Source organism: Odontesthes bonariensis, chromosome 10 (genome assembly GCF_027942865.1).
Source record: "Odontesthes bonariensis isolate fOdoBon6 chromosome 10, fOdoBon6.hap1, whole genome shotgun sequence".
NCBI lineage: Eukaryota > Metazoa > Chordata > Actinopteri > Atheriniformes > Atherinopsidae > Odontesthes > Odontesthes bonariensis.
This window is the reverse complement of record NC_134515.1, coordinates 5,222,318-5,246,606: the sequence shown is the minus strand read 5'-3', so window position 1 is coordinate 5,246,606 and position 24,289 is coordinate 5,222,318. Positions and strand designations below refer to the sequence as shown.

At 42.2% G+C, this 24,289-nt stretch overlaps 1 protein-coding gene across 1 annotated transcript in view; it reads left to right on the top strand.

The window, feature by feature from the left end:
• The window catches only part of skia (v-ski avian sarcoma viral oncogene homolog a), a 100,841-nt gene that overhangs the window by 62,283 nt on the left and 14,269 nt on the right, over positions 1 to 24,289 (top strand). The window lies entirely within an intron of this gene.

Genomic DNA, 24,289 nt, shown 5'->3' with positions numbered 1-24,289 from the left:
TAGTTCTCGACATCATCACCGGTAAATAAAGGTTTAACCAGCAGCTGCTAACAACATCCCATATGTTATAAAAACCATTAAACGCACGCAAATCTACTTTTTACAACTGTTTTCTTTTTTATTATAGACTTTCTTTATTGGAAGCAATTTAACAGGTAGCAATGTAGCAGTACAGCGCATCAGAGAAGCCTTCCATTCTATTTATTATTCTATTTATTATTTTCCCCAGTTTTTTATCCCTCCCACAATCCCACCCCACGCAACGGAGAACAGTTCTAAGAATTCAATATCAACATATAAACAGTACAAGACACATACAACAAACACATGAATACGGAAAATGACAAAGTAAACTAGTAAATTTAAATAAAAATGTTAAAAAAAAACAAAAAACAACAACAAAGAAAAAAGAAAATTGATAAAATATAAATAAATAAATATATGGGGGGGCTCGGTCGTCGTGGTCGGGCAGAGATGTCAAAGATTCAGTATAGTTTAAGAGGGGTCTCCAAGTCTTTTCAAAAGGACCCGAGGAACCATTGAGGGAAAATCTGAGCTTTAAATGGACAGTAGCCCCTCTTTCACCCACCTGAGGTTGAGGGTGTTTCCAGTTGAGAAGTATGATCTACAACTCTTTTCAAGTTAAATCAGTGTTTTTCAGCTACGATCTGATCAGTCTGTGTTTGATCCGGCCGCTCTTTAAGTTGCACGTTTAAAGAAACGTTCAAAGCAAGCGCGCCTCTCCCCGCCTGCACCTGAGCGTTCCCTCTGCCAGCGAGACAGTCAGGAAACTGTCGGCTGTGAAACACATCCAGGCCCGACACGGCCCGGGGGGGCATGGCCGCCGGCCCAGATGTGTCCGGGGGCAGAGCAGTTGACGCGTCCCGCCAAACGAACCCTGATTGATGAGACGGCGGCAGATCTGACACGTCAGCCCCTTCAGACAGAAGCTGGAAGCTTCTCACAGGTGTGCAGGTCTGTGCGCGTACGCGCTGTTTCTTCTTGTTTGCTGTGGCAACGACGCCAGCTCGTTTCAAGGCTTTGAACTCGGCGTTCTTCACTTAGATATGTCATCGCCTGAGAATAACGCTGCGGAGCTTGTTAAAAAACGGGAGGACGGTGCGTGGGGACTCTGACCCGGATCTGCGAGATGTTTTTGAGGAGTCCTGCGTCACGGCGGCGGCGCCACGAACATCCAGGAACCCACCTCCAGGGTTCTGCAGAACTCGGCCCCGCCTCGTCTCCCTTCAGAACATGCTTGCAGCGCAGCCGGCTCCCCTCAGGCACAGACTTACTGCATAACCAATTATTTTAATTAAGACAGATTCCAGCGAGGAAAGAAGTGCAACTGCTTTCCCAGCATGCAACACACACACACACTCTTATAACATGCCTCTTTTCCTTATTTATTTCCTTTTTTTCAAGCCAGCGAGTTATTTCTTCTAAGACCCTGGCTGTGTTCGAAACCGCATACTTCTCCTACTACTCATACTAACTTTTTGAGTTAGTATGTGAGTGTGAGTAAGCGAGAAGTTCCCGGATGCATACTAGATTCTCCGAAATGTTGGGTATGCATCATGAGGTTACTACTCATACTCAAACTACCCAAGATGCAACGTAACGTGACGTCGCCGATCGTCATTTCCTGTCAAAACGGCAGTTTCAAGCTAGCTACAACGAGGGTAGGTTCACTTCCTGTTTTCAAAACAAAAGCACCAATTGTATGGTAATGGCTTTCCCTATGATAAAAGGCAACGGGTATTTTATTTTGTGAAAATAACAGGAAGTGCGTTGCTCACTGCGGCTAGCTTTAGTAGCGCCGAATTCGTGGGAACAAAATAGTAAATAGCCGGTATTTTGTCAGGTTTTCAACACGTTGGGGATCTAAACGACTACTTTCTCGCCTGAAAATGTTTCAAATGTTGCTAAAGTTTACAGAGTTTAGAGCTTAAGAGAAATCAGCTTCAGGCCGGCTGATTTCGGCTCAGGCAGGAGTGAAATGCATTGTGGGTAAACGCTCTGCATATTGTCTGATCGATGAGTATGCAGTATGGAAGTATGTAGTATGCGGTTTCGAACACGGCCTACATGTGTCGGCCAGTCGGAGAACGAACCAAAACCAAGATGACCTGCAGAGCTTGACCTGAAACTGCTCTCTGAATGACCCCTGAGTTTTGTGACCAGTTGCCCCCTCCTGAGCCACATGTTTTCTGTTTTTTTTTCCTTCTAAACCTTCCTCTTTTTTTACGACACCATAGCTTTGCTCGTCTCTGTTGTGTCTCTGCTCCCCCTCCCCGGCAGAATGCAGCGGAACAACAAACCCAAATAGTGGCTATAAACTTCAGACTTGTTTATGGCAGGGGTCTGCTTGCTCACCTCTCTGTGAACTCCTCCAACAGACACAACTGCCCTCTCTTGCTGGTGCGTAAAACGACTCAACCCCAACTTCACCCTGCCCAGCCTGCCCTTTTGATGACTTCAACAGCCTTTCTGTCTGCAGCCGCACTGTTAGCACACTCTCCATTTCACAGTTTACCACCACATCTAAATGAGATTATTCAATCAGTCTTCTGCCTGTTAGACTTGACTGTTGTCCTGGCGCCTAAATAAAGCAGCTCAGCATTTGAAAAATGTTGTTTAGGTCCTAAAATTTGCAAGTATAAGCTCTCAAAAGCCATTTTACTTAATGAGAGAAGAGCGCTGGGTTTGGTCCAATTCCAATATCTTTTTTTTGATGGAGGCACTAAAATAAGTTAAATATGATGCACTGGACACAGTTTGTTCTTTGCCAGACAGGATGTAAATAAAATAGCTAGGGCTGGGCAACGATTAAAATTAATCTAATTAATCACATGATTTCCCTGATTAATCACGATTAATCGCATTTGTACGCAGAATCCAAAAATGAATTCAAAAGTAGCGTATAGCTTTTAGCATTTAGTTTTATTTTAAATGTGCTGCCATATGAATGAAAGTGCCATAACATTTGTTGTGCAAACACACTTTTAACATCAGCATCTTTCTGTAGTTTTTATGTAGAAGCCTCGCTCCACTGTCTGTTTCCTTGAATGACTTGCTGCTATCAGTTGTGTGTTTTGCCTTTAAGTGATATTTTAGACTGGAACTACTACGCTGAGAAGACAATTCAACTTGGCAGTGTTTACAGATGACTTTGGTTCTGTCGACTCCGCCGTCTGGAAGAACTTTAAAATGAAAATGGCCGAGTAAAAGTTCCGTACCCTTCTCCGTGTTTGGTGGATCCGCCGATTACTTTCTTTTCCGGTTCTGCAGCAGACTTTTACAATAATAAAATAAATTTAAAAATAAAAAATAATGCGTTAATGCGGGATAAAATATTTATCGGCGTTAAATAATTAACGAGTTAACTCACCCAGCCCTAAAAATAGCTGATGCACGGTTCCCCGTTTTAACAGAAAAATGTGAAAAAACATCCTTTTTTTTTTGCTAATTGGAGCTAATAGCATATGATGAGCCTGGGTTGTGGTTTGCTGAATTCCTGAAGTAAACGAGGTCAGTGGCCAGTGGACTGCACCGTTGCCCATCCCCTCGTTTCATTACCCACCCGGGCTAAAGGGGCAGCTGTTGCCTCACCTCTCCAGCCTATTAGGATCTCATGCAGGTTCCCTTCAGGGTGTCTGAGGCTTCGGAGCCCCCCAAAAAATAACAGAACCCTCATCTTCTTGTGTGTCTTCCCCCAGCTCTGGTTTGGAACTCTGTAATAATTTCCCCGGCTCCTCTTTCTTACTTAAATTGTGTCTGTTTGAGCCATCTGCTGCTGTAGCTCTGGGACTAAATCGGTGGCTGCGCCGCACGTGAGATGTTCTTCGTGCACAGCGACTCTCTGCGACACATTGACATTCATCCAGCCATAACAAAAACAAATTATTGAGTAAATATTCCCAGTGTACACGCATGGATAAGTGCACACATGTTTTAGCAAGGCCAGAGTTGAGGATGCAGCTCTGTTTGCCACACGAATCTCGCAGCGCCCGCAGCCAAAGGCCGTGATTACCATTTTATTACAGCATGTCATTATTCTGATGGTATCAATGGAAATTAATTGGCTGACAATTGATTTACAATAACCCTCCCCTTCTCTGTGCCGGCCCTCGGGGAGCCTCTGGTGCTCATTGATTCGTTCCTCTTGTCCGCTCCGTCTGGCCGGCTCTAACTGGGCTTTCACCTTTCACAGGCCGCGCCGCTGATGGAATTTACTGCTGGATTTCAGAGGAAGTGTCTTCTCTTGGCAGGTAGAACTGTTAGCAGTTAGCATGCTGGTAGCGGTCGCCATGAGGATCACAGCTCCCTGGGTCCCTTCCAATCCAATCCAATCCGATTCCAATTTTATTTATAAAGCACTTTACAAAAACCTCAATTGACCAAAGTGAAATAAAATAAATGAAAATAAAATAAATAGAAATAAAATAGAAATAAATTAAATAGAAATAAACTAAATTAAATTAAAAAATGAAAAGAATTAAATACAAGAATAAATTTAAATATATATAAAAGCTATAAAATTTAAAACAATAATATACTAAAATAAATAAATTAAAAATAAATAAATAAATACAAATAAAATATAAATAAATTAAATGAAATAAATTAAATGAATAAAACAGCTCTATAATTTAAAACAATAATAATACAACAAATAAATAAAAATAAAATATAAATAAATTAAATTTTTTTTTAAAAACTAAAAGAATAAAATACGAGAATAAGTTAAAAGCTATAAAACAACTATATAATTTAAAACAATAATAATAGTAAAATAAATAAAAATATAAATAAATTAAAAGAATAAAATACAAGAATAAATTAAAAGATATAAAACAGCTATGTAATTTAAAACAATAATAATACTAAAATAAATAAATAAATAATAATAATAAAGATAGAAAAAGGATATTTATACACCATCCAAGACGGGATCTACCCAAATCTGACCCAATGGAGCCACTGATAAATCCAATTTAACTTGGATTTTTTTCAAGGTCTGCTCCAGAACCAGAACTGTTTGACCTTCTAAACGGAAGCAGCAGTCTGAGCCGGCACGTTGCCACGAGTATGTGTCGCTGCTGGTAAAACTGTTCGACTGACTGATTTGAGTAAGACTGGGGAAAAAAAAAAAAAAAGACTCCCAGCTCGCCACAGGGCATGCAGAACATCATTAGTGCCAAGTGTCTGAAAGCTGTCGAAAACATTCCCATCACAGCGCAACTGGAGTGCTCACTAACAACCCCGACCATTATGCCTTCCCTCCCTGAGCAGGCCGGCAGACATGTGACTCCAGCACATTCAGCCATTTTCTCTCACCTTAGTCCTGTGTGTCACCAGTCTCAATGGACAGTCTCTCACCTCAGGAAGAAAAGGAAGCATGTGACAGTTGTGGGACTTTCCTGGCCGTCCTTTATATCCCTGCAACACCTCTGTGGATGCAGCATCGGATGGTGCTGCCAGGCTCTCCGTGTTGGTCCCCTGTGGGTTGAATCTGTCGAGTATTTGCTGGAACTCCAGGCTGGCGGTTAATGACTCGTAATAGTTTCCTGTTGCAGCATTACGGGAACATGGCGTTTTTTTTCTCTTTTTTGACAGAAGTCCCCAAGATGCACCACTTAGCCTTAGCAGGACATGACCTAATGTCTCTCACTGAGGTTTTTTTCACCTTGCATTTGCTAACTTCCTGTCTGGCATGCTTCCATTTTCTATATCTGCCGGTTAGTTGAGCGCCTCTTTAGCCTTTTTTAGTGGTTTGGAAATTAATTGTTAAAATGCTGTTTTAAACCGCCACAAGCTCAAAGGAAAATGTACAAACCGTGTAGAAATGTGCACCGTTGCAGTCTGAGTGAAGGGAAGCCATCACTCGGGTGTATTTATGTGAAATGGAGCTTTTAACTGTTAATATTCCTCAGATGGAACTATTATCTGTGTGCTAGCTGGTTATCACTGGCTGCTCCGACAGGTTGAACTATCACCGTTTTTCACTCCCTAAACCTGATTTTACGGCCCAAAATGACCACGTGATAGTGGAAGTTTTCCGATTTTTATCCTCTTCGTTCATCTTTTTTCTTATTCACCCTGGAAAAAATGCCCCTCCAAAAATAAGTTAAAAAAAACAACGAATACAAGACGTTTTTGCTTGAAATAAGCAAAAAAATCTGCCAATGGAACTAGTGAAAATCGGCTTGTCAAGATTTCTTGAAATAAGATGTGATATTTAGGACTTTTGAGACAAAAGTGATCTTGAAATTAGCTTAAAAACCTCAAATGTCAAAAAAAAGCTTGTTTCCTGTGAAATATGACTCAACAATTTGTTTTCAAGACTTTTTCACTTAACAAGATATTCCAGATGTATTGTCTTCAAACAAGTCCCTATATCTGGCTGAAATAGTACTTGTTAGGCAGTTGTGTCTTATATTAAGTGTAATGAGATACTCAGTGAGACAAATATACTTGGTAAGATTTAGATTTTTTCCAGTGCTTGCTGTTTAAAACACTTCAAAAGAAAGAAAAGACGATTCATTTCTAGTCAAAATATCTCATTACAGGTTTTTAAGCTAATTTCAAGATCACTTTTTATCTCAAAAGTCCCAAATATCACATCTTATTTCAAGAAATCTTGACAAACCGATTTTCACTAGTTCCATTGGCAGATTTTTTGCTTATTTCAAGCAAAAAACGTCTTTTATTTGTTGTTTTTCTTACTTATTTTTGGAGGGGCATTTTTTCCAGTGAACGGAGCTGAAGGAAAGTCTAATTTCTGATGAGATTCTAAAAGTATCGGGACAGACGGCATCTGTTGCTGATAAAGCGTGAGTAAATCTGCCCCTCAGCCATGTTGTTTAGCAGAAAGTCGGGCAGCTCGTCCAATGACTGATCCCTAACTTTATGCCGAACAACTAGTCTTTGAGAGAGCGGGGCTCAGATGGCCAGAGGCTGGCCGTCTTTTCCTTCCTGTCTGAGTGGTTGGGATTAGGTCAGGCTGTCAGCTGCTGCAGACACCACGACTCGCCGCCGCCGCTCTCCTGAGCGGCCATCGTCTGGCAGGCCCTGCCCGGTCTGCAGACAAACTGCTGAACACACTGGGGCCTCACAGGCAGCACAGCGGCTCGCTATGCAACGCACAGAAAGGCGGCTGTATCTATTGATGACCGTGTTTGTTATAGTTGCGCATTAAGCGGGCCAAACACGCCCGCACTAATGCATCTGCAGACATGGAGGGTCAATACCAGCCCCACGCTGAGCCCGTCGCCTGAAATGGGGAAACAAGCTCTCACACATTCACGCCTGCTGAGGTGCACGCTTCAGGTGTCATCGTGAGGGGTGGGAAAAACAACCGCCTCTCTGGGTAGAAGCTGTAGATGTAAAGCCACGGCCGGCAGAAAAGGTCTCCGGTCATCAGCGGCTCGGGACGAGCTAGGTTTCCATTCCCGCTTTTAATTTGAATTTAGAAGATGTGCACTGGAAAAAATCTAAATTTTACCAAGTATATTTTTCTCATTGAGTATCTCATTACACTTGATATAAGATACAACTGCCTAACAAGTACCATTTCAGCCAGATATAGGGACTTGTTTTAATACAATACATCTGGAATATCTTGTTAAGTGAAAAAGTCTTGAAAACAAATTGTTTTGAGTCATATTTCACATGAAACAAGCTTTTTTTTTTACATTTGAAGAGGTTTTTAAGCTAATTTCAAGATCACTTTTAACTCAAAAGTCCTAAATATCACATTTTATTTCAAGAAATCTTGACAAGCCGATTTTCACTAGTTCCATTGGCAGATTTCTTTGCTTATTTCAAGCAAAAACATCTTGTATTTGTTGTTTTTTTAACTTATTTTTGGAGGGACATTTTTTCCAGTGTGGGCCTGAACTGTTCTGGGATTTGTAAACCATCAGCAGGCTTTTAAAATCTATTCTGTGACTGACTGGAAGCCAGAGTAAAGATTTTAAAGCTGCTGTGATGTGTTCAGATCTCTGAGTCTTATTTTTGGAGGGGCATTTTTTCCAGTGCACTGGAAGATGTGATATTTGGGACTTTTGAGTTAAAAGTGATCTTGAAATTAGCTTAAAAACCTCTTCAAATTAAAAAGAAAAAGCTTGTTTCATATGATATGTGACTGAAAACAATTTGTTTTCAAGACTTTTCCATTTAAGATATTCCAGATTTATTGTCCCTATATCTGGCTGAAATGGTACTTGTTAGGCAGTTGTGTCTGATATTAAGTGTAATGAGATATTTTGACTAGAAATGAGACAAATATACTTGGTAAGACTTTGATTTTTTCCAGTGTTAGCTCCTTAAAAAGCATTTACGCACACACAAAGTCCTGCGAGGCCAGTTCTTGCTCTTATTTTGATTAAAAAAAAGAGGCAGCTGCCACCTTTTTTTTTTCCTGTTTGAGAGCAAAGATCATCACCAGCGTTTCCACCCAGCAAGTCTACCTCCAGATCACAGGTGTCTCCTGCGTTAATCCTGCGTTAATCCTGCTTTAATCCCGCTTACCTCTCATTTAGAATTCTCTTGGCAGAATATGTTGTTGATCCTGGTGTTCTGTCGACCTAAAAAAAAAAAAAAGCAGATAAAAATACAACCCACCACATCCTGCTCCGACTGGGAGATGTCACATGTCTCACCAGATTTGAGGTAAAAAAAGAGAAGTCCAGTTGGTGGGAAAGTGTTGGATTTTCTCCTGAATGTGTGTTTCAGCTCTCAGCCCTGCAGCACACAGGCAGCAGTTAGCATTAGCTCCACATGCTAATTTACAAACTTCCTCCAGAATGTTTGCCTGCTAACTCAGGATATCCACACGCATATTTATTCATGTATTCTGAGCCCGCGACCCCCGCTCAGCGTGGCTCATGGCTCCCTCAGGTGTTCCCGTGGATGCGAGTCCAATGCGGTTACACGTGGAGCCCCTCCAGACTCGCACTGCTTCACACCTTCACATTATCTTCTAAAGCATCGCGTCACCTCCGTGGTCTCGAGTGCCACGGGCTTGTTTGTGTGATGAACAACTCATTTACCGCTGCTGAGTCACAGCAGACCCCTCCATCTGTGAATTAGCATCCCATGAGCCTGTTTTAACCTTTTTTATTTCTGTAGTTGCTGCGTATTGGAAGCATCAGATCTCACAATATGCGGTTCTTATTAGGAAATATTCCCCCTGTAGCTCTGGGTAACTTAACAGGTCGATATGTTTAGTCATTTGTCTGGTTTTATAGCTGGAATTGTGCTATATGCGGGCCAGTTAGAAGGTTTTAGTCCGATTCCAAATGGGGATTAACTGTGGGTCAAAAGGGTGCTTCATTATTTCCCAACTGTGAGAACAGCCCAGTGGATTTGGAGAAGGCCACGCCCACCGCTGGAGCCCGTTTCTTTACCTATAATCAGAGATGGGACCAAGTCACACATGTGCAAGTCTCTAGTCTTAACTTTCAAGTCCCAAGTAATTTTTTCTTGGGAAAGTCGAAGTCAACTCAGCTTATTATTGCAATTTTACCTGCAGAATCTGATCTTAATAAAGTGAAAAGACAAAGATATAAGTAACTGTCCCCCACCCCGTATCATATCAAGCTAACGTTAGCTAACTACCGACTAGGCTAACAGGATAATATTAGCTCATTTGACAAGCACTCACTGGTCAGAATGGATCTTCAAATGACGAACAAAGTTGGAAGTTGTCGTCTGGCTGTCTGAGATGTTGATGCCGCATGTCTTGCACTGAGCTGTTCGTCTTTTGCCCTCAAAATGGTGATTACGAAAGCCGAAGACAACGACTCTCGGTCCCGCTGACATGTTGATGCGTATCTAATATGAGTTTATTCTCTCCAGTAAACACTAAGGTATGTAGAGAGGGCATGGCTGATTGACAGGGTAGGGATCCAATCATGACGCCATTCTCAGTCTGCGCTCCCACCGGGTAATCCATGTTATTTTTTAAATTAATTTATTCATTTTATATTCAAACTGAAAACATGAACTGAATAACACTCAAGTCATTCAAGTCATCGTGTCTCAAGTCAAGTGCCGAGTCTTTAACTTCCAAGTCCGAGTCGAGTCTCAAGTCTTTTCTTTTTTGTCAAGTCAAGTCACAAGTCATCAAAACAGCGACTCGAGGCGACTCAAGTCCAAGTCACAGCGACTCGAGTCCCCATCTCTGGCTCAGCTCCTGCCTCTCTCCTGCTTGAGGTGTCGGTGAGTTAAAGTAGGCGAGAGGCAGCCGAGGACTGTAATTGGTGGTCTGTCCCAGTCACCAGTAGATGAGATCTCCAGGGATGAGGCTTTAGCCGGCGTAATGATGCCTGTAAAATGAGAGGATTGGACTGCAAGCCCCCCCCCACCCACCACCCTCCCTTAAATCCCCCTCATCCTCCGCTCCGTGCGCGTCAAACCGCCCGCTAAAAGACGCAGCGTGGCCGAAGCGTTATCAGGAGGTCTGTGTTACCCGTTAAACGTGAAGGCAGCGATGCCACCAGCTCTGCGGGTCACATCGCAGAATGGCATAATTTCAGAGAGTTTAAACCCGGCTAATCCTTTCAGATTAGTGAAAACATCCAGGGCAGGGAGGGCGTCTGGGAGCGCACGAGTCTGGTTTTTTTAAGCGTTTGGCTGCACTGGGAAAAAAATCAAAGTCTTACCAAGTATATTTGTCTCATTTCTAGTCAAAATATCTCATTACTCTTAATATAAGACTAATATCTTATATCTAATATCTGCCTAACAAGCACCATTTCAGCCAGATATTGGGACTTGTTTGAAGACGATACATCTGGAATATCTTGTTAAATGAAAACGTCTTGAAAACAAATAGTTTCGAGTCCCATATCATATGAAACAAGCTTTTTTTTTTACATTTGAAGAGGTTTTTAAGCTAATTTCAAGATCACTTTTATCTCAAAAGTCCTAAATATCACATTCATTTCAAGAAATCTTGACAAGCCGATTTCACTAGTTCCATTGGCAGATTTTTTTTTTGTTTATTTCAAGCAAAAACGTCTTGTATTTGTTGTTTTTCTTACTTATTTTTTCCAGTGCACATACTCGGTCCACTTGGTCCAGATCTTATAAAAAAATTTCTTTCTCAACTTTGAGGGAAAAAGAAATCTTCTCCATAACATAAATAACACACCATCCGTTGCTGGTGGGAGGTTCCACTTTACACCCTTTCCTAGTGACACAGGGGCGTCACATTTTAACACATTTTAAGGCTTTTTGCTGCAGTCTGGACCCAAAACGCCCGCTGGTGTTCCAGTGCCCTGTGAGTAATGCTTGGAAATCAAACTGCCGGTGTGTATGAACACGCTCTCCATCCACGCCAGCTGGCAGCGGCGTCCGTGCCCACACACACACACACACACACACACACACACACACACACCCTCCAGGACTATTTATGTATTTGCTCGGCCATGCGACTTAACCCGCTCACAAGCAGCTTCCACCTCGGGGCACGTCACACGGCAGGCAGACGTTTGCCCCGCGCCCCACGTTTCCTCACCCATGCAGCCCCCCCTCATTAGCCACAGCTCACATCTGGCCTCCTTTGAAACGAGGCGGCGGTCTGCTCTGAAGCGAGGAAGAGGTCCATCAGCAGATTCCTTCTCCATCAACCCGTCGTCCAATCGGAAGGCAGCCTGTTTTGGTTTTTTTTGTCTCTGCCCAGCCGCGGCTCTGATGCCAAACAGAATTTGTCACGGCCCCTTTTTGTCTGCTTGAATCCTGAAAAAGTTTGTTCTTTAAACGTTCTTTAATACTGAGCAGCACCAGATGAGGAGCTGAAAGGTATTCAGACATGAGGGGACACATCGGTAGCAACGGTCCAGCTTGGATTGGAATCGTCTCACTGAAAAAAATGCCCCTCCAAAAATAAGTTAAAAAACAACAAATAAAAGACGTTTTTTGCTTGAAATAAGCAAAAAAAATCTGCCAATGGAACTAGTGAAAATCGGCTTGTCAAGATTTCTTGAAATAAGATGTGATATTTAGGACTTTTGAGATAAAAGTGATCTTGAAATTAGCTTAAAAACCTCTTCAAATGTAAAAAAAAAGCTTGTTTCATATGATATGTGACTCAAAACAATTTGTTTTCAAGACTTTTTAATTTAACAAGATATTCAAGATGTATTGTATTAAAACAAGTCCCTATATCTGGCTGAAATAGTACTTGTTAGGCAGTTGTGTCTTATATTAAGTGTAATGAGATACTCAATGAGACAAATATACTTGGTAAGATTTAGATTTTTTCCAGTGCTTGCTGTTTAAAACACTTCAAAAGAAAGAAAAGACGATGGCGTCATCCTTCCTTTTAAGGTCCTTATCCATGCTGTTTGACCACAGATGCAGTCCGTTGGTATTTGTATATATTGTAAATGTAAATGTAAATGTAGCCATCACAGCAAAGTTCTGTTTTACACTTTTAGGTGACAGAAATATGTGTAAAAGACCGACTTTAAACGCATATATAAGAATAAGTGAACACCCCACAGACTGCAAATACAACAATGAATCAGAAATTATGGGGAATTCTTTGATTTTTATGCCACTGCAGACGGTATAAACCCAAAATATTTCACGTTTTGTCTCATATTCATTAAATTTATTTGTTACTGTACGTCGGTTTTTGGCTCAGGGCTGATTTAGGGCTCGTTATGAGTTAAAGAAGAACGATGAAGAAGGGCCGAGTCTGATGATGCTCAGAGGATCTCCAGTTTGTCCACAAATGTCTTTAAAACAAATGTAAATGTACTTTATTTCCACAGCCCTTTACAGACAATCCTTACAGTGTACCAAAGTGCTTTACAGCAGGTAATACATAAAGAGAAGAATAAGTAAAAACAAATAAAAACAATAAAAGAACAGTGAAAGCGATAAAATACAACAAAATCGAATAAAATAAAAGTGCCATCATACTACTGGGTATTAAAAGCAGTCCTAAATAATAATAATAATTATTATTATATATTGGCTGAATTGCAGCACTTAAAACTTTATTGAATCGTGCATATCTCAACAAACTACCCTAAACCCTTAAACCCTGATTGGCCCCAAAAATCCTGTTTTTTTTTTTTTTCCCCCGCTTGAAATCGGTTGTCGTGATATTGCACAGTACAGCTAGCATGTTAGCTTTAGCAATAGCTCCCCCCACAGAGTGCACAGCCCCAGAATGACATGGAAAAACGGAAAAGCTATGGAAACATCCAGCTGTATTTACTTACCCCCCCCCCCCCCCCCAATCTTCAGCTTTCCATCTCTTCAGACGTCCAATCCCCGGTTCCCTCTGGCCGAGGAGGACCGGTCTCTCCCCATTCCCACGGAAACTGTTGCCAAAGCAAATTTGGCGAGAGGAAATGGAGACCCTGCTCCCTCCCCAAAAACTCCCCAATCTCTTCCCTTTCCTTCGCTGTGTGTCTGTGTGTGTGCAGCAGCTTGTTGTCTTATTCCCACTCTCATGTTCGGCATCTACAAATCAAGCTCAGTGATTTCTGAGTGTTTGGGATCCGTCAAACGGGCTTTTGGTGGTCTGGCTGCTCGTCTTCGTGGCCTCTCAGTTTATCTGAGGAGTCGTCTGTTTGTGTGTTCCTGCTTTTCTTTTTCCCTCCACTTCTCGCCTTCTCTCTTCCATCCTCGCATGTTTGTAGTGACGCCTCTCGTCCTCTCTTTTCTGAGGAGTAATGTTGGTGCTCAGATCATGAAATATTGTTGCTAATCCCCCATATTTTAACGGCTCCCTCCATCCCGTACATCTTGAAAAACACTTTGGTCGCTCTGTGTTTTATTCCATTCATGCTTTCTGAGTTATAAAAGTGCTTAGCATCCCTTTAAATAAGTCAAACACACATTTAATGATATCTTAAAATAGTCAGGTTGTTTTTTTTTAATCAGTTTTAATCAACATTTATTTGACTTTTAGTTCTGGGAGGTTTCTCCTGCTTCTATTAAAGCCGGTTTCTCTCCCGACTCTTCCTGGAAACGGAGACCCCGAGAACAACTGCATGCACTGGAAAAAATCTAAGTCTTACCAAGTATATTTGTCTCATTTCTAGTCAAAATATCTCATTACACTTAATATAAGACACAACTGCCTAACAGGTACCATTTCAGCCAGATATAGGGACTTGTTTGAAGACAATACATCTGGAATATCTTGTTAAATGAAAAAGTCTTGAAAACAAATTGTTTTGAGTCGAATTCCATATGAAACAAGTTTTTTTTTTTTTTTACATTTGAAGAGGTTTTTAAGCTAATTTCAAGATCACTTTTATCTCAAAAGTCCCAAATATCACATCTTATTTCATCACAAGTTCCATTGGCAGATTTTTTTGCCTATTTCAAGCAAAAACGTCTTGTATTTGTTGTTTTTTTAACTTATTTTTGGAGGGGCATTTTTTCCAGTGTGGGCCTGAACCGTTCTGGGATTTGTAATCCATCAGCAGACTTTTAAAATCTATTCTGTGACTGACTGGAAGCCAGAGTAAAGATTTTAAAGCTGCTGTGATGAGTTCAGGTCTCTTAGTCCGGGTTTAAAAAAAAAAAAAGATGTAGCGGCTGGTTGTGTCTGGCGTTTGTCTTTCAAGCAGCAGGAGAAGCTGCTCGGGGGGGTAAATGACGAGTTATTCGCAGAGAGGTGGTACAGGCAGGTACTGCTGCCCCCCCCCCCCTGCACGCAGCCACCTGATAGGCTGAACACGCGTGTTTCTGCCCGCCTGCAGTCCCGTGTTTTTGCCTCCGAGTCCAACAAACTCAACAAGTGAAAACTTGCTCTTAATAACTCCAAAGTTATTGAATAAACAGAGTTACTTATGTGCTGAGCGCAGGAAAAATGACTCTTTACCACTTCAAAGCGAATATTAAATGAGGTCATTTCGTGTCTAGTCAGCAAACCGGTTCATCTTGAAGTGGAAGCTGCGCCTCAGCTCTTTAATAACACGAAGGATCTGATGCTCTGCAGTGCCGTGCTGCAGCAGCCCGACTCTAACTATGTGCATTTTTTTTTTTTTTTGCTATTTACTTCATTGAAGACAGAGGCCCTATTGTTCTCTGCGACTCCTCAGCCAAGGAGACGATGGTGGGATGAGCTGGTTGCCAAAACTGGAGAGCTCCTCTGTGCATGTGTGCAGCCCACAAACACGCAGTCGAGGAATCTCAGCAAAGCGAGCAGCGATGGCGTCCTCTGGATTCTTACCCGGCCTGTGCGTCCTGGTGCCGAACGCCACGCACGGACACACTAATGTCGTAAATTACATGTCGGCTGCCTGATTTGCATGAACAGGTGGTGAGAAGTCAACTCTGCTCACCTCCGAGCGGGGGTGTGGGGTGTGGGGTGGGGGGGTGGGGGGTAGGGGGTAGGGGGTAGGGGGTAGTGCTACATGCATCTTGTTTGCTTTTTCCAAGGCCAAGAGCGAATAAATTAAGGCCTGAGCATTACAGTTCAGCTTTTCTTTATCTTTTTTTTTTAATTTGTGTGAAAAACACACCTGTTTGTTTCCCGGCACACGTGGGGCCAGAGCTGCGCGGCGTAAGCTAGGAGCTCACTTTGCCCTTTCCTCAGACGTGCAGGGAGGCCAAAGTCAGGTCACAGGTCGGGTGCGGCTTCATTCACCCTCCTCAGAGAAGAAAGAGAAAGAAAAACAGGTTGTTTGCTCTTTCATCTCGGCTTGGTTTTTGTTCCTTAACTTGTTTAGCAACCGTACCTCTCTCTCGCTGTCAACACTTACAGATAAAAGCAGATTAAATCTCGACTCTCTGCCCGTTTATTGGACCAAAGATGCTGATTCTCTGAGCTCGTAGTGAAATGTCCCCTGAATTACTTCTTGTTTTACAGCCTTTTTTTGGGGGGAAAACAAACATTTCTCAGTTGATCTCAGATCAAGTCTCAGAACAGTATTTATTTATTTAGTTTATTTGTTCATTAGACTGCAGCAGGAGCTCTTACACCACCCACCCATCCCCCCACCCCCCAAAAAAAATATGCTTCTGGAAGATTCTGTCCGAGTTATTGGGCTTGTTTTTTCTTCTGTGCAACTGGAATCTTGCTTGTTTGCAGAGGACATCCTGTAATCTATGACACAGGAAACGCTCTCAGACAGATAGACAGAAAAGAGCAGGGTGAGTGGGTGAGGCTTTGAGGAAGACGAGTGAGAGGAGCGAGAGGAGGGAGGGGCAGAAAAGGAAACAAGGTGGTGGCGGGGCTGATGAAAACGACAGATTGTATCAGGCAGGAGCTTCAGCCTCGCCTTCGGTAAAGGCTGTCTGTCACCGCGGTGGCTCTGTTCAAAGCTTGTGGGATTCGCTGACCCTCCCAGTTTCAATGCTGCTGTGTGTCATCACAGATTGCTTCATTTTTAAGCTTCACCCCAGATCCTGAGACCTGTTTTAATCAGAAATGTGTCCCTCTCAGGCAGCAGAATAACACGAATAATCCTAAATAAATAAGAGCTTTTTTTTTTTGCTCTTTTTACTTCTTGTTACCTCAATGTAACGGACAGTTATTCCAGATTATTGCTCTGACTTCTTAGGCCCATCGCAGGCAACAGTCTTGTGATCACAATTGAAGATAATCGATAAACATCTGGATGAAACTAACAGGAGTGGATGAAGAGATTTCCCCTTTCATTCGTTTTTCACGTGTTTTCATGACATTTTCCTCCTGATTTCTTTCATAAGTGTGCATCAACTTTGATAAAATGACACTTTTCCTCCTGAAACGTGTGCGTAAAGATCTAATTTTGGAAGTTTCTGCGGCGTGGAGACTTCTTGCCCCCCCAGTGACCTCACATTTGGGAACCATCTAACAGGAAAACATTGTTTAATGCTTAAAGGTCAGCACAGTGACGCAGTTTACGTGGTCTTATTCAGAAGATTCACTTCCCCATCTCAGGCATCCAGCAGAACTTCTCATGGGTCATAAGTAGGGCTGGGCGAGTTAACTCGTTATTATCGCGTTAACTCGTTGATTATTTAACGCAGATAAATATTTTATCGCGCATTAACGCATTTTTATTTTATCAATTTTGGTTTTTTTAATTATTTTGGGGGGCTTTTGTGCCTTTAATGGATAGGAGAGTTCAGAGAGACAGGAAGCAGGGGGCAGAGAGAGGGGGAACGACATGCAGCACAGGGCCAGTTGCAGCCTCTGTACGTGGAGCGCCTGCTCAACCCACTACAACCACCCTTATTTTATTATTTATTTTATTTTGTAAAAGTCTGTTGCTGTCTGCTGTGGAACCGGAAAAGAAAGTAATCGGCGGATCCACCAAACATGGAGAAGGGTACGGAACTTTTACTCGGCCATTTTCATTTTAAAGTTCTTCCAGACGGCGGAGTCGACAGAACCAAAGTCATCTGTAAACACTGCCAAGTTGAATTGTCTTCTCAGCGTAGTAGTTCCAGTCTAAAATATCACTTAAAGGCAAAACACACAACTGATAGCAGCAAGTCATTCAAGGAAACAGACAGTGGAGCGAGGCTTCTACATAAAAACTACAGAAAGATGCTGATGTTAAAAGTGTGTTTGCACAACAAATGTTATGGCACTTTCATTCATATGGCAGCACATTTAAGATAAAGCTAAATGCTAAAAGCTATACGCTACTTTTGGATTCATTTTTGGATTTTGCGTACAAATGAGATTAATCTTGATTAATCAGGGAAATCATGTGATTAACTAGATTAAACATTTTAATCGTTGCCCAGCCCTAGTCATAAGTTCCGAAGAAAACGCACCACATTGTGCTTTAATCTACATTCATTTGAATGCCTAAAGTCTCTGGGTGATTACACAAAAGCAAAAAAAAAAACAACTTTCCAGCAGCAGAACGCAGCGGTTTGCAGACACAGGAACTTAAAAGCTGTGATGATATTCAAAAGATACAGACAGTCTTAAACCGAGAGTGGCCCCACCCATCCTGTCTCTGCCACAAACGCCCCAGCCCCTGCACAGGGGCCCCCTGCAGCAGCTGAGACGGGCCTGACTCTCTCTGCTCCCACATATGCTGCCCCATGACTTGACGCTTTGTGAGCTTCTCATGCAGGAGATATTCCTGACCGCCATGTGTGAAGTAAGAGGCTGTAAATTAGCACGTGACGGATATATATATATATATATATATGTGTGTGCCTCAGAGATCTGCTCATGGTATGTTGTGCCCCACTGCTCGTCTGATACGGTGCCAAATAAAACAGGTTCTCAGACCTCGGGGGTGTGCTGATATCTGACTTTTAATAAAAAATAAGGTCAGAATCGTACCCGAGACACCCGGTGCGATGCCAGCGAGCAGACGGCACGAGGTGTCGTGTTTTGGGTGTGAGGTGTCGGTGCGGAGAACATAGACAGCGCAGTCTGGGCATGTCTAACACACCTCGGATAATCGTAAAGCCTTATCTCAGAAGTGTGACATCCTGTCTATGCTGTGTAATCCACACCGGATCATAAAGGGGGAAGGCTCCAAAGTGCACCAGAGTGTGTGTACACTGTGTTTATATATATATATATATGTGTGTGTGAGCTCAGGTCTAGGATTTGTTGGTCGGAGGCTCATCAGGGAAGTGCTGTCCGGTCCTCTCGGTCAGGAGCTGTGTTCGAAACTACATACTACATACTACATACTACATATACTACATATACTACATACTGCATACTGCATACCACATACTACATATACTACATACACTATATACTGCATACTCATCGATCAGACAGTATTCAGAGCGTTTACACACAATGCATTTTGCTCCTGCCCGAGCCGAAATCAGCCGCCTGAACCCGATTTCGCTTAAGCTCTAAACTCTGTAAACTTTAGCAACATTTCAAACATCTTCAGTCAGAAAGTAGTCGTTTAGATCCCCAACGTGTTGAAAACCTGACAAAATACCGGCTATTTACAATTTTGTTCCCACGAATTCGGCGCTACTAAAGCTAGCCGCAGTGAGCAACGCACTTCCGGTTATTTTCACAAAATAAAATGCCCGTTGCCTTTTATCACAGGGAAAGCCATTACGATACAATTGGTGCTTTTGTTTTGAAAACAGGAAGTGAACCTACCCTCGTTGTAGCTAGCTTGAAACTGCCGTTTTGAAAGGAAATGACGATCGGCGACGTCACGTTACGTTGCATCTTGGGTAGTTTGAGTATGTGTAGTAACCTCATGATGCATACCCAACATTTCGGAGAATCTAGTATGCATCCGGGAACTTCTCGCTTACTCAAACTGGCATACTAACTCAAAAAGTTAGTAGAAGTAGGAGAAATATGCGGTTTCAAACACAGCCAGGGTCTCAGTCTGTACACCTGCGTCCTCTCACACGTTTTAATGCCAAAGACCCCTATTTGATCATGTTTAATCCCAGTACGTCTTTCGGAATTTTGAGAATAGGCTAAAATTCTATTGAGGTTCTGAGCCTGTTGATCGCCAACTAGGCCCAGCAGTGAAATCATCACAGATCCAGTGATTTTGGTTGGATTTTTCCAGTTTTTTTCTATGGAATGAGTATACTGTTTGGTGAACAGAATGGCATATTGACTGATGTCATAATTTGGGGGAATAATTGATTGCCAATGAAGTAAAGATGAAAATATTGGAAAAAAGTGAAAAAACGCCTGATTTCTTTGCATTAAATTGAGCCAAGATCATGTAGAAATGTATTTTAAGAGTTATAATTTAATTGGATATTGTCTCCATATGTGTTCTGTGCATCTGGAATGCATTTATTGACTTGGCTTACCCAACCCACTGAGGATTTGTGGAAAATTGTAATTTTCCAACATTTTCTATCAAAAAATGAAGGGTACATACACTAAAATGGCCACAATTTTTTTTTGCGATGTTTCCGGCAGAGCAGAACCTCCGATTATCGCTTCTTAGGGTCAAAGTGAAAATAAAAAACACAAATGAAAAGTATGGCAGACCATGTCAAGTCATACATCATCATTTTTCTGATGGAAACCGGCCCCCGGGCCCGTGGGAACCAGTGTCAGTGACACTGTTTGAATGGGAATTCCCAACCTGACTATTTGCCTAACGTCTCACAGTCCCACTGCTCAGTAACCTAGACATGCAGATTTGCTCTTTTTCCCCCCCAAAAAGCCCCCCGCCGCTGAGCCCTGCCTGCTCAGCTGCCAGTTCTGTTGACCCCTCGGCGCTCTCCTCCATCCAAGATCACCGGGACCGGATCTCTTCCTGGTGGAGAGCCGCAGCGTTGGCAACTAATAATCCACGAGACGAGGACTGGCACGTGGCACAGAGACTCTGCCCAGAGCCTGTCTGTCTGTCTGTCTGCCTGTCTGTAGGGGGGGGGGGGGGGGGGCTAGCCACTTGCCTTCAGCCCTGCTTAGCTACACAGATATGTAGGACAAATCTCATCATCTCTGGATATAACCCTCAAACCTCCCAACAACAGTCAGCCTCCATCTTACTCCTGCAGTGTCTTTCTTTGGTAGCATCTATATATATATATATATATATATATATATATATATATATATATATATATATATATATATATATATATATATATATATATATATGATGCATCAATTCAAATCTTATCATAAAGAAATAGTCTCTTAATCCTCTTCTCCTTGGGTTGCTTTTGCATGTGTTTTGCACGAGTGAAGTTAGTGTGTAACATGGATACTGGCTGAGATGCAATAAAAATACCCAGAGGTCTGATTTCATTATCGTAAAATCCACCTTCTGTCGACACTATTTTTTTAAATTTGCTTTAAAGCAGTTAACAGGAAACGTGTTTGAATCGCACTTCTTTTTTTGGGGCTTTTTCAAAAGATCGCTTGAGATTAGCTTCGTTGGTGAATGGAAACTCTGCCATTTTGCACCACAATAGCCCTGGATTTCTGCTGGGACCCCACCATTTGGCATCTTGACACAAAAATTAGCAGCGAGCGCCCTTTGGGGACTTTACAGCTACTCTGACTTAAGGTTTTCTTTTGTCTTCATGATGTAGCTTGTGAATGTTGTGTATGAATGTGTCGACATCACGGTCTGTGTGTGAGAAAAACGCTCTGTTGATGGATAAGTCTAAACATGATTGATATTAGGGCTGAGCGTTTTTATCAATACTGCGATACATATCAATATTTTGCTTCCCGATAAAGTATTGAGTATCGATTTTAAAGAAAAAAAGTTTTTTGTTTTTTTTTAAAGCAAACTTTATTCAAAAGTCAGACGTTACAATTAGTGAAAACACAGAACATTAATACAATGCCAGGGGGTCACATTATACAAAACGGTGATAAATTAGTTAATAAAAATGTTATAAAGTGCACAGCTCTCACGTTTGTGACATGTTCGTCTGTTTCTTCCTGTCTGGCGGTGTTGTCCTTCCGGTTCAAAGGTCGGACCACCGGTCCAATTAGCAACGATTCATGTCAAATCCCACCGTCCTTTCTTTTTTTTTTTTTTTTTCAGAAAATGATGTAAGCGAATCGTATCGTATCGTTGGCTGAATATCGCGTATTGCTACAGCCTTAACTGAGATGCATTAAATGCTCAAGTTTTGTCCGGGGGAGCCTGCTTAAGATAAAAATAGAGACCATGTCTGATCTTAAATGTCTCCTCTAACGGAGCTGCTTGTAGGAAACTACAAAACAAGCTTGTGAGGCCCGATCTCCCTTGTTTTACATGTTTTAGCACTTCCAGATCAGAGAGAAAACACACATTAACATCATAAAACATCTAGAAGTGGACTGATTTACTAGAAACGAAGGAACGCTCTCAGTCATGGAAGGACTCTGATGCAATGGAAAGTCATTGAATTATACACAGAGGCCATAGTGGAATGAGGACAGATGCCATGTCGGCAGCACTTGCTCGTCTAGCCACGCTACTTCCCCGCGAGAGCGTTTCTGATTACACAGACATGTGGCAGCGTGGTCCGGAGGAGAAAGCATCTAATCCCGTTACAAATGAGCACCTGTTGACACCGTGCAGGGCTCGGCTGGCCCGCTTGTGAGGAAGCAGCGTGTTCTGCACACCGCAGGAGGGAAAACAAAAGCAAAGGAGCCAGTTACATGTGGCCTCCGCTCCCAACACATGACCCGGCCAGCGTGAAACACATCAGGCATATAAGATCATTCCAGAAATAACTGCAGAACAGTCGCCACTAATCATCTGTTTACCCCTGCTTTGTTGCTGTTAAAGGAGCCAAATCCCATCTACCGGCTTCAAGTGGTCGGAAAAAGCTTCACATATCCAGTCTGTTACAGAAAATAAGGGTTTATGAGTAAGTTTTTCTTTTTTCTGCTCGGTCGTTACTGTAGGAGCTATTTCTCTATTTTTAGTTAAGTCTTAGAATTTAGACTTATTTTAAATTATTTGCTTATTTTTTGGTTGATAATTTGTATTTTTTGTTTAATTTTAGTTGTTTCGGATAAATTGGTTAATAAATGATATTGCTAACATGGGATGTCATACAGCTTCATGTTAAAAGAGGCAAACTATCCCTTTAAGAGCAGTAGTAAAGGGATATTTCCAACTGTTTCCATCTTCCAGCAGCATGTTTTACACAACCACCTATCCCTTTAAGACAAAAGTTTGTTTTCTATTATTTTCATAGACAAATAGTCACTACAGTTACCATCTCTCTTCTCTGGTGGGGGTGGGTGTGTGCACATCGATGCATGTGTGGCAGCAAGTGACAGCCACAGCTTAGAGAGGCTGAGGTCATAGCCACAAAGCCAGCCTAACAGGGGGAAGTAGAAACAAACCCCTGCTTGTCTGAGTGTCTGTACGGGCGTATCGGCGTGTGACAGACTGACACACATGGCCACACACTGCCCCAGTCACCTCTCGCCTCCTCTCTTGGCTGCCCATGAGCAAACACACCTAGCTGTGTTGGATACTGTGTGTGACAGGTTGGTGACACATGGCCTTGGTTATGTGTGTGTGTGTGTGTGTGTGTGTGTGTGTGTGTGTGAGGTTGGTAACTTCCCCAGAAATAGAAAGTCAGGCACACACTCGTACACGCAAAGTCCACAGCGTGGCTAAATTTAAAACCCCAGCCGGGCTTCCAGCCACCAGACACCTCTGCTGGCACTCCTCTATCAGGCGCTCGCACACACGCTGCTTGTTATTGCTCTTGTCTGACGCTATTGGGAGCATTTTCAGTTCATTGACGTTTTAGTGTGACTGAACTCAGCTGGCTGCCAAGTGGTGCGTTCACATCAGGTGGGACCAAATCCTCCATAAGCCACACCAGACTCCCACCTGTTTCTTTGCGTTCGCAGGTTAAGGTCGATCCTTATCGGTTTTTAGGTCGCGCCTACGTTTGTTCCCTAGTTTTGATTTCGTCATCTTATATTTTCCATCCATTCATCATTTCGTAACAATTATCTGACCTTTATCTTTAAAAGGAGAAGTTCAGTGTTTTTTTGTGTGTTTTTTTTAAACCTGGACCTTATTTCTGTCATAAAATACGTTCATCTACTCACTGATAACAGTTTGGTGAAAGTCGGCGTCCTTCGGAAGATATTTAGATCTCTGGAGATCGGCGTATATCCATATAACGGGAGAGAACAGGGCAGAGACAATACAGCCTCTAAATAAGGCATTATCTGTCTTTATTTCACCAATACTTTAAGACCAATGAATGAATGAACGCGTACTATTGCACTGTTAGCTCAGAGCTGCCATGTTGTTGCTATTGGGCAGCAGCACAGCTCATTCACTCCGGTAAGGACGTCCATCGTACTCAAAGTCGTCGTCCACGTCATCAATATCTGATAAATATTCTGCAATGTGTCACTGTCATCGACGTCATCCCAGTAGATCCGTGTGTAGAAAGCCCCCGATAGCCCCCAATAACAACAACATGGCAGCTCTGAGCTAACAGTGCAATAGTGTGCGTTCATTCATTCATTCATTCATCTTAAAGTATTGGTGAAATAAAGACAGATAATGCCTTATTTAGAGGCTGTATTGTCTCTGCCCTGTTCTCTCCCGTTATATGGATATACGCCGATCTCCAGTGATCTAAATATCTTCCGAAGGACGCCGATTCTCACCAAACTGTTATCGGGGAGTAGATGAACGTATTTTATGCCAGAAATAAGGTCCAGGTTTTAAAAAACAAACTTCTCCTTTAATGTTAAAATAGTTGACTTGATGTTGCTTTGGGCCACAAACTTTCACAACTTTCCCTTAATTTGATCTTTGTGGTTTCAAAGTGCATTACAGTAATTTATGTTTCTTGGTTTTTTTTTCAATTGCAGAATATAGCAATAATTTTTCTACTTTATGCATAT